Consider the following 9,499-nt stretch of genomic DNA (forward strand, 5'->3'; position numbering starts at 1 on the left):
TTACCATCACTGATCATCAGGGAAATTCAAATCAAAACCACAATGGTATGTCACTTCACACCTGTTAAAATAGCTATTATCAAAAAAGACAAAAGATAACAAGTGTTGGCAAGGATTTGGAGAAAAAAAGAACCCTGTACACTGTTGGTCAGGATGTAAATTGATACAGCCACTACTGAAAACAGTATGGAGGTTCCTCAAAAACTTAAAATTGTAACTATGGGGCGGTAAGAACAAGCGCCTTACGAAAGGCGGTAAAAAGGGAGCCAAGAAGAAAGTAGTTGACCCATTATCTAAGAAAGATTGGTATGATGTGAAAGCACCAGCTATGTTCAATATAAGAAATATTGGGAAAACACTAGTCACGAGAACTCAAGGAACCAAAATCGCATCTGATGGCCTCAAGGGTCATGTGTTTGCAGTGAGCCCTGCTGATCTGCAGAATGATGAAGCTGCATTTAGAAAATTTAAGCTTATTACTGAGGATGTTCAGGGAAAAAAACTGCCTGACTAATTTCCATGGCATGGATCTTACCCGTGACAAAATGTGCTCCATGGTCAAAAAATGGCAGACCATGATTGAAGCTCACGTTGATGTCAAGACTATCGATGGTTATTTGCTTCGTCTATTCTGCGTGGGTTTTACTAAAAAGCGCAACAATCAGATTCAGAAGGCCTCTTATGCCCAGCACCAGCAGGTCTGCCAGATGTGCAAGAAGATGATGGAAATCCTGACCCGAGAGGTGCAGACAAATGACTTGAAAGAGGTGGTCAATAAACTGATTCCAGACAGCATTGGAAAAGACATAGAAAAGGCCTGCCAATCTATTTATCCACTCCACGATGTCTTTGTTAGAAAAGTAAAAATGCTGAAGAAGCCCAACTTTGAACTGGGAAAACTCATGGAGCTACATGGTGAAGGTAGTAGTTCTGGAAAAGCTACTGGGGATGAGACAGGTCCTAAGTTGAATGAGCTGATGGATATGAGCCACCAGTCCAAGAATCTGTTTAAAAATCAGACTTTTAATGGTGACAAATAAAAGACCTTATTTGTGATTAAAAAAAAATTGTAACTACCATATGATCCAGCAATCCCACTTTTTTTTAAATTCGCGCCACATGACATGTGGGATCTCAGTTCCCTGCAGTGGAAGCACGGAGTCTTAACCACTGGACCACCAGGGAAGTCTCCACTTCTGAGTATATATCCGAAGGAAATTAAATCAGTATCTTGGAGAGATATCTGCACTCTTATATTCATTGCAGCATTATTCACAGTAGCCAAGACATGGAAACAACTTAAGTGTCTGTCAACAGATGAATGGCTAAAGCAAATGTGATACATATATGAATAATACAATGGAATATTGCTCAGCCTTTAAAAAGAAAGAAATCTTACCATTTATAGCAACATGGCTGATCCTGTAAGACATTATGATAAGTGACATAAACCAGACACAGAAAGACACATACTATATGATCTCACTTATATGTGAAAGCTTAAAAAGTCAAACTCATAAAAACAGAGAGTAGAATGGTGGTTGCCAGGGGCTGTGGAGAGGGGTAAATGGAGAGTTTCTATTCAAAGGGTATAAAGTTTCAGCTATATAAAATGAGTAAGTTCTAGAGATCTGCTGTATAACACCATGCCCATAGTTAACAATATCATACTGTACACTTTGAAATTAAGGACAATGTGGAGTTGAATTCCAACCCTTGATAGACAAGTAGTATGAATGAGAAATAAGCCCTTGTTATATAAAGTTTTTTGAAAATCGAGGGAAAACGAGACCAAAAACTCAATGTGAAAAAAATGAGCAAAAGATTATATTACAATGGCCCTAAAATATATGACAAGATGTTTAACTCCACTCAAACTGAAAGAAAAGTAAATTAAATCTACACTATCTCTCACCTAGCAAATCAACCAAACCAAATTAAACCAAAACCATTCTGTAACACATTCTGTAGAGGTTGTAGGGAAACACACCCTCTCATTTTCCCAAGGCTGGGATACTTTTAATTTCTTGGGTATCAACTCTGATGTCACCTTTTCACAGTAACTTTCCTTGATCACCCAATCCAAAGAATCTGAAAATGTCTTAATTTGTTTATTTATTTCTTTCCCCTAACCCAGAAAATAAGCTCACTGGAGGAATGTACCTTAACAGTCTTTAAATGCTGCATCTCCGTAATAAATATTCAACAATTATACAATGTATGAATGAATGAATGATAGATAGATATGTAAAGGTTAAGAAAAAACTCTTTAGAGAATAAAAAAACATATCTAAGGGTATGACAACTTTAGAATAGAAGACAGTATTTATAAATTCTAAAAATATGGTTTCTCTTAGAATTCTAAGGGCAGTTGGATTTATCAGCATTTCTTAAAATATGAAAATGTAGCAGGAGTGAAATTCTACTCTCTATAGGTTATCTTTAACATTCCTGTTTTAACTTACAATTACTTTGTCTCACAAAGTGGTCATGATGTAATTATAAGCCTCAAGAAGCACGTATCATTGTGTCTTTAGAAAACACATAGCAAAGTTATCTCTAGGTGGTGAAATTATAGATTTTTGTTTTCTGTTTTCTTTGGGAGTTTTGGCACTGAGGATGAATTATTTTTTGTAATTAGAAAAAGGCAATAAATGTTACATTTTAAAAGGAAAAAAAGAAGTATAGATCAGGAAGGAGCAAGAATGATTTTTTTTTTTTGGTTGCATTCGGGCTTTGTTGCTGCACGTGGGCTTTCTCTAGTTGCAGCAAGTGAGGGCTACTCTTCATTGCAGTGTGTGGGCTTCTCATTGCGGTGGCTGCTCTTTTGGCAGAGCACGGGCTCTAGGTTCGCGGGCTTCAGTAGTTGTGGCACGTGGGCTTAGTAGTTGTGGCTTGCAGGCTCTAGAGCGCAGGCTCAGTAGTTGTGGCACACAGGCTTTGTTGCTCTGAAGCATGTGGGATCTTCCCGGACCAGGGCTCGAACCCGTGCCCCCTGCAGTGGCAGGCGGATTCTTAACCACTGCGCCACCAAGGAAGTCCCAAGAATGATTTTTCTATCTGAATACATTTCATCCCCAACAGTCTACCAGCCCAAGCAGCATAATTGGGAAGAAAAGCCCAAGTGTTTGCCTTTCAGCTGCTCAATTCAATACAGGGAGTGGTTTTTGTTGCTGTTTTTCATGTTTTCTCCCAAATGCTGAGACCAGTGTTCCCAAACCTTAAAAAATATATTTATGTAGGTGAATCATGCCAACTTACATCTGGCTGGACAAGGGCATCAAACTGCATTGAGAAATAAACTTCACTTTTGAATATATACACAAGAATGATATTTTCCAAATTTGCAACTTGGGTACCTGTTACAAATACAGATTCCTGGGTCCCACCACAGAATTCTAGTCAAAATCTCCAAGATCAGTCTAGTTTGGAAAACACAAAGCTAGAACTTGGGTTAAGCTTGCTCCTAGTCCCCAACCATCTCAGAAACCCTGAGAGGATTAATTTTTTCAAGAGAGTCTCTTTTTCTCCAAATGTGGTGCTCTGTCATCATGCCAGAGCCCCACACTTAGCGTCAAATGGCATTAGCTCAGCCAGTGCCAAAATGAAAATAGATATGAAATAAAGGCTCTCAACTCACCACCCTAGATAACTCACCACATAAGTCATGAAAGTAATATTCATGCATGTTATTTTTATCTGAATCCTTTAAAATTGTTGAGTATTTGGTTATATTTTCTTTGAGCATTTGTAGAATTTTGGATTCTGTAACGAATCAATATTATTTTCTCAATAGGTCTGAGAGATTATAAAACAATGTGATCAGTTATCCACAGAGCATTTTGCCACAGGGATACCACATTCTCAAACATCTACTGACAAAGACAGTGCATCCAAAGGCTCATTGTTTCATCTGTTGCCAGAGCTGCTCAGGAGGAAAAAAAGGTTGGGCTTTGCCCATTTCTCCTTGCTGCCATCATACATTCTTTCAGACCCATGTGTTTGTGTGTGCTCTGAAAGAAAACTAATGAATTCTATTTCCTCTACTGACGGCAATTTGAGCTGAGCACAGGCCGCAGTGATGCAGTTGGCATTTCATTCATCATGCCCGCAGTTCTGCACCTGTGTCACTGCCAGCAGGAGCAAGGCAGTGTAACAAAACACTTTGCTCATCCGTATCCCCAGGGACGAGAGAGTGTACACACCAAGGAAAACAAACCCGTGATAAAAATTATTTACATTAAATATCAATATGTATAGTTTCTGCAAACCACTTCCTGAAATGTTGCATCTTATAATGTTTAAACAGTATCATATAAATATCTGCAGCTTGTCTGCTCATTAGAAGGATAAAATCCTTCGGGGCTGTGGAGCATCTCTTTTTGTGGCCATCAACAAGGTAACCAGCTGCATATGGGCAGAAGCAGACGGAATATCATTTAGCCAGCGGCCCTGACCCCATCTGGACTTGCTAATACAGTCCATTTTCTTTTGGACAGTAATCAAGCAGGCACTTCCTCCTTGTTATTTCAAGCCCACCACATCTCAGATGGTGCAACCAACCTCCCCTTCTAGCCACATCTCCGGAATAGAATCCTGAGGAAGGAGTTCCCAAGAATGCTGGGTCCCATTTGCTCCATATGCCAGTTAGTCCTGCTCACATCTCACCCACCTAGTCAGCCACGACACCTGAGCCCCTCACAGAGCCAGAAACTGCTGTGCCTGCCCACATAGCCAGGTGCCCTTTCCTACACTCTATGCCCCCTCCCCTCAAACCCAATCACAGAATTTCAGTTGGGAGATTACTTGAAGGTTTAAGTTAACCAAAAATGTAAAACAATCTGTCATTCTAGTCAGGTGACACAAACCAAGTCAGTAATTTGAACAACGAAAATTCAATATAAAGAACTGTTGTCTACCCACCACCAGAGCCTCCCATCAAGCCTCTTAGATAGCCTCAACCACCAGAGGGCAGACAGCAGAAGCAAGAAAAACAAAAATCCTGCAGCCTGTGGAACAAAAACCACATTTACAGAAAGATAGACAAGATGAAAAGGCAGAGGGTATACACCAGATGAAGGAAGAAGATAAAATCCCAGAAAAACAACTAAATGAAATGGAGATAGGCAACATTCCAGAAAAAGAATTCAGAATAATGATAGTGAAGATGATCCAGGACCTCAGTCAGAATAAGAACGGAGGCAAAGATCGAGAAGATGCAAGAAATGTTTAACAAAGACCTAGAAGAATTAAAGAACAAACAAACAGAGAGGAACAATACAATAACTGAAATGAAAACTACACTAGAAGGAATCAATAGCAGAAAAACTGAGGCAGAAGGACGGATAAGTGACTTGGAAGACAAAATGGTGGAATTCACTGCTGTGGAACAGACTAAAGAAAAAAGAATGAAAAGAAATGAAGACAGCCTAAGACACTTCTGGGACAACATTAAACGCAACAACATTCGCATTATAGGGGTCCTAGAAGGAGAAGAGAGAAAGGACCCGAGAAAATAATTGAAGAGATTATAGTCAAAAACTTCCCTAACATGGGAAAGGAAATAGCCACCCAAGTCCAGGAAGCGCAGAGTCCCATACAGGATAAACCCAAGGAGAAACATGCCAAGACACATAGTAATCAAATAGGCAAAAAGTAAAGACAAAGAAAAATTATTGAAAGCAGCAAGGGAAAAATGACAAATAACATACAAGGGAACTCCCATAAGGTTAACAGCTGATTTCTCAGCAGAAACGCTACAAACCAGAAGGGAGTGGCATGATATACTTAAAGTGATGAAAGGGAAGAAACTACAGCCAAGATTACTCTACCCAGCAAGGATCTCATTCAGATTCAATGGAGAAATCAAAAGCTTTAGAGACAAGCAAAAGCTAAGAGAATTCAGCACCACCAAACCAGCTCTACAACAAATGCTAAAGGAACTTCCCTAAGTGGGAAACACAAGAGAAGAAAAGGCCCTACAAAAACCAACCCAAAACAATTAAGAAAATGGTCATAGGAACATACATATTGATAATTACCTTAAACGTGAATGAATTAAATGCTCCAACCAAAAGACACAGGCTTGCTGAATGGATACAAAAACAAGACCCATATATATGCTGTCTACAAGAGACCCACTTCAGACCTAGGGACACATACAGACTGAAACTGAGGGGATGGAAAAAGATATTCCAAGCAAATGGAAATCAAAAGAAAGCTGGAATAGCAATACTCATATCAGATAAAATAGACTTCAAAATAAAGACTATTACAAGACATAAAGAAGGACACTACATAACGAGCAAGGGATCAACCCAAGAAGAAGATATAACAATTATAAATATACATGCACCCAACATAGGAGCTCCTCAATACATAAGGCAACTGCTAACAGCTATAAAAGAGGAAATCGACAGTAACACAATAATAGTGGGGGACTTTAACACCTCACTACACCAATGGACAGATCATCCAAAATGAAATAAATAAGGAAACAGAAGCTTTAAATGACACAACAGACCAGACAGATTTAATTGATATTTATAGGACATTCCATCCCAAAACAGCACATTACACTTTCTTCTCAAGTGCGCACGGAACATTCTCCAGGATAGATCACATCTGGGGTCACAAATCAAGCCTCAGTAAATTTAAGAAAATTGAAATCACATCCAGCATCTTTTCTGACCACAACACTACGAGATTAGAAATGAATTACAGGGAAAAAAACGTAAAAAACACAAACACATGGAGGCTGAACAATACGTTACTAAATAACCAAGAGATCACTATAGAAATCAAAGAGGAAATCAAAAAATACCTCGAGACAAATGACAATGAAAACACGACGATCCAAAACCTATGGGATGCAGCAAAAGCAGTTCTAAGAGGGAAGTTTATAGCTATAAGCCTACCTAAAGAAACAAGAAAAATCTCAACTAAACAATCTAACCTTACACCTAAAGGAACTAGAGAAAGAAGAACAAACAAAACCCAAATCATAAAGATCAGAGCAGAAATAAATGAAATAGAAACAAAGAAAACAATACCAAAGATCAATAAAACTAAAAGCTGGTTCTTTGAGAAGATAAACAAAATTGATAAACCATTAGCCAGACTCATCAGGAAATAGAGGGAGAGGACTCAAATAAATAAAATTAGAAATGAAAAAGGAGAAGTGACAACAGACATTGCAGAAATACAAAGCACCTTAAGAGACTACTACAAGCAACTCTATGCCAATAAATGGACAACCTGGAAGAAATGGATAAATTCTTAGAAAGGTATAACCTTCCAAGACTGAACCAGGAAGAAATAGAAAATATGAACAGTCCAATCACAAGTAATGAAATTGAAACTGTGATTAAAAATCTTCCAAGAAACAAAAGTCCAGGACCAGATGGCTTCACTGGTGAATTCTATCAAACATTTAGAGAAGAGCTAACAGCCATCCTTCTCAAACTCTTTCAACAATCTGCAGAGGAAGGAACACTCCCAAACTCATTCTATGAGGCCACCATCACCCTGATACCAAAACCAGACAAAGATACTACAAAAAAAGAAAATTAAAGACCAATATCAATGATGAACATAGATGCAAAAATCCTCAACAAAATACTAGCAAACAGAATCCAACAACACATTAAAAGGATCATACACCACGAACAAGTGGGATTTATCCCAGGGATGCAAGGATTCTTCAATATACGCAAATCAACCAATGTGATACACCATATTAACAAATTGAAGAATAAAAACTATATGATCATCTCAATAGATGCAGAAAAAGCTTTTGACAAAATTCAACACCCATTTATGATAAAAACTCTCCAGAAAGTGGGCATAGAGGGAATCTACCTCAACATAATAAAGGCCATATACGACAAACCCACAGCAAACATCATTCTCAACGGTAAAAAACTGAAAGCATTTCCTCTAAGATCAGGAACAAGACAAGGATGTCCACTCTCACGACTATTAGTCAACATAGTTTTGGAAGTCCTAGCTATGGCAATCAGAAAAGAAAAAGAAATAAAAGGAATACAAATTGGAAAAGAAGTAAAACTGTCACTGTTTGCAGATGACATGAAACTATACATAGAGAATCCTAAAAATGCCACCAGCAAACTACTAGAGCTAATCAATGAATTTGGTAAAGTAGCAGGATACAAAATTAATGCAGAGAAATCTCTTGCATTCCGATACACTAATGATGAAAAATCTGAAAGCAAAATTATGGAAACACTCCCATTTACCATTGCAACAAAAAGAATAAAATACCTAGGAATAAACCTACCTAGGGAGACAGAAGACCAGTATGCAGAAAACTATAAGACACTAATGAAAGAAATTAAAGACGATACCAACAGATGGAGAGATATACCATGTTCTTGGATTGGAAGAATCAATACTGTGAACATAACTATACTACCCAAAGCAATCTACAGATTGAATGCAATCCCTATCAAATTACCAATGGCATTTTTTACAGAACTAGGACAAATCATCTTAAAATTTGTATGGAGACACAAAAGATCCCAGATAGCCAAAGCAGTCTTGAGGGAAAAAAACGGAGCTGGAGGAATCAGACTCCCTGACTTCAGACTATACTACAAAGCTACAGTAATCAAGACAGTACGGTACTGGCACAAAAACAGAAACATAGATCAATGGAACAAGATAGAAAACCCAGAGATAAAACCACACACCTATGGTCAACTAATCTATGAAAAAGGAGGCCAAGATATACAATGGAGAAAAGACAGTCTCTTCAATAAGTGGTGCTGGGAAAACGGGACAGGTACATGTAAAAGAATGAAGTTAGAATACTCCCTAACGCCATACACAAAAATAAACTCAAAATGGATTCGAGACCTAAATGTAAGACCAGACACTACAAAACTCTTAGAGGAAAACATAGGAAGAACAGTCGTTGACATAAATTACAGCAAGATCTTTTTTGAACCACCTCCCAGAGTAATGGAAATAAAAACAAAAATAAACAAATGGGACCTAATGAAACTTCAAAGCTTTTGCACAGCAAAGGGAACCATAAACAAGACGAAAAGACGACCCTCAGAATGGGAGAAAATATTTGCAAATGAATCAACGGACAAAGGATTAATCTCCAAAATATATAAACAGCTCATTCAGCTCAATATTAAAGAAACAAACAACCCAATCCAAAACTGGGCAGAAGACCTAAATAGACATTTCTCCAAAGAAGATATACTGATGGCCAAGAAGCACATGAAAAGATGCTCAACATCACTAATTATTAGAGAAATGCAAATTAAAACTACAATGAGGTATCACCTCACACCAGTTAGAATGGGCATCATCAGAAAATCTACAAACAACAAATGCTGCAGAGGGTGTGGAGAAAAGGGAACCCTCTTGCACTGTTGGTGGGAATGTAAACTGATATAGCCACTATGGAGAACAGTATGGAGGTTCCTTAAAAAACTAAAAACAGAATTACCATATGATCCAGCAA

At 38.1% G+C, this 9,499-nt stretch overlaps 1 pseudogene; it reads left to right on the top strand.

Moving 5' to 3' along the window:
- Nucleotides 1–223: 223 nt before the first annotated feature.
- Nucleotides 224–1,012, top strand: LOC132513285 (small ribosomal subunit protein eS1-like; annotated as a pseudogene).
- The last annotated feature ends 8,487 nt before the right edge of the window (nucleotides 1,013–9,499 follow it).

The sequence above is a fragment of the Lagenorhynchus albirostris genome, chromosome X, assembly GCF_949774975.1.
Source record: "Lagenorhynchus albirostris chromosome X, mLagAlb1.1, whole genome shotgun sequence".
Classification (NCBI taxonomy): Eukaryota; Metazoa; Chordata; class Mammalia; order Artiodactyla; family Delphinidae; genus Lagenorhynchus; species Lagenorhynchus albirostris.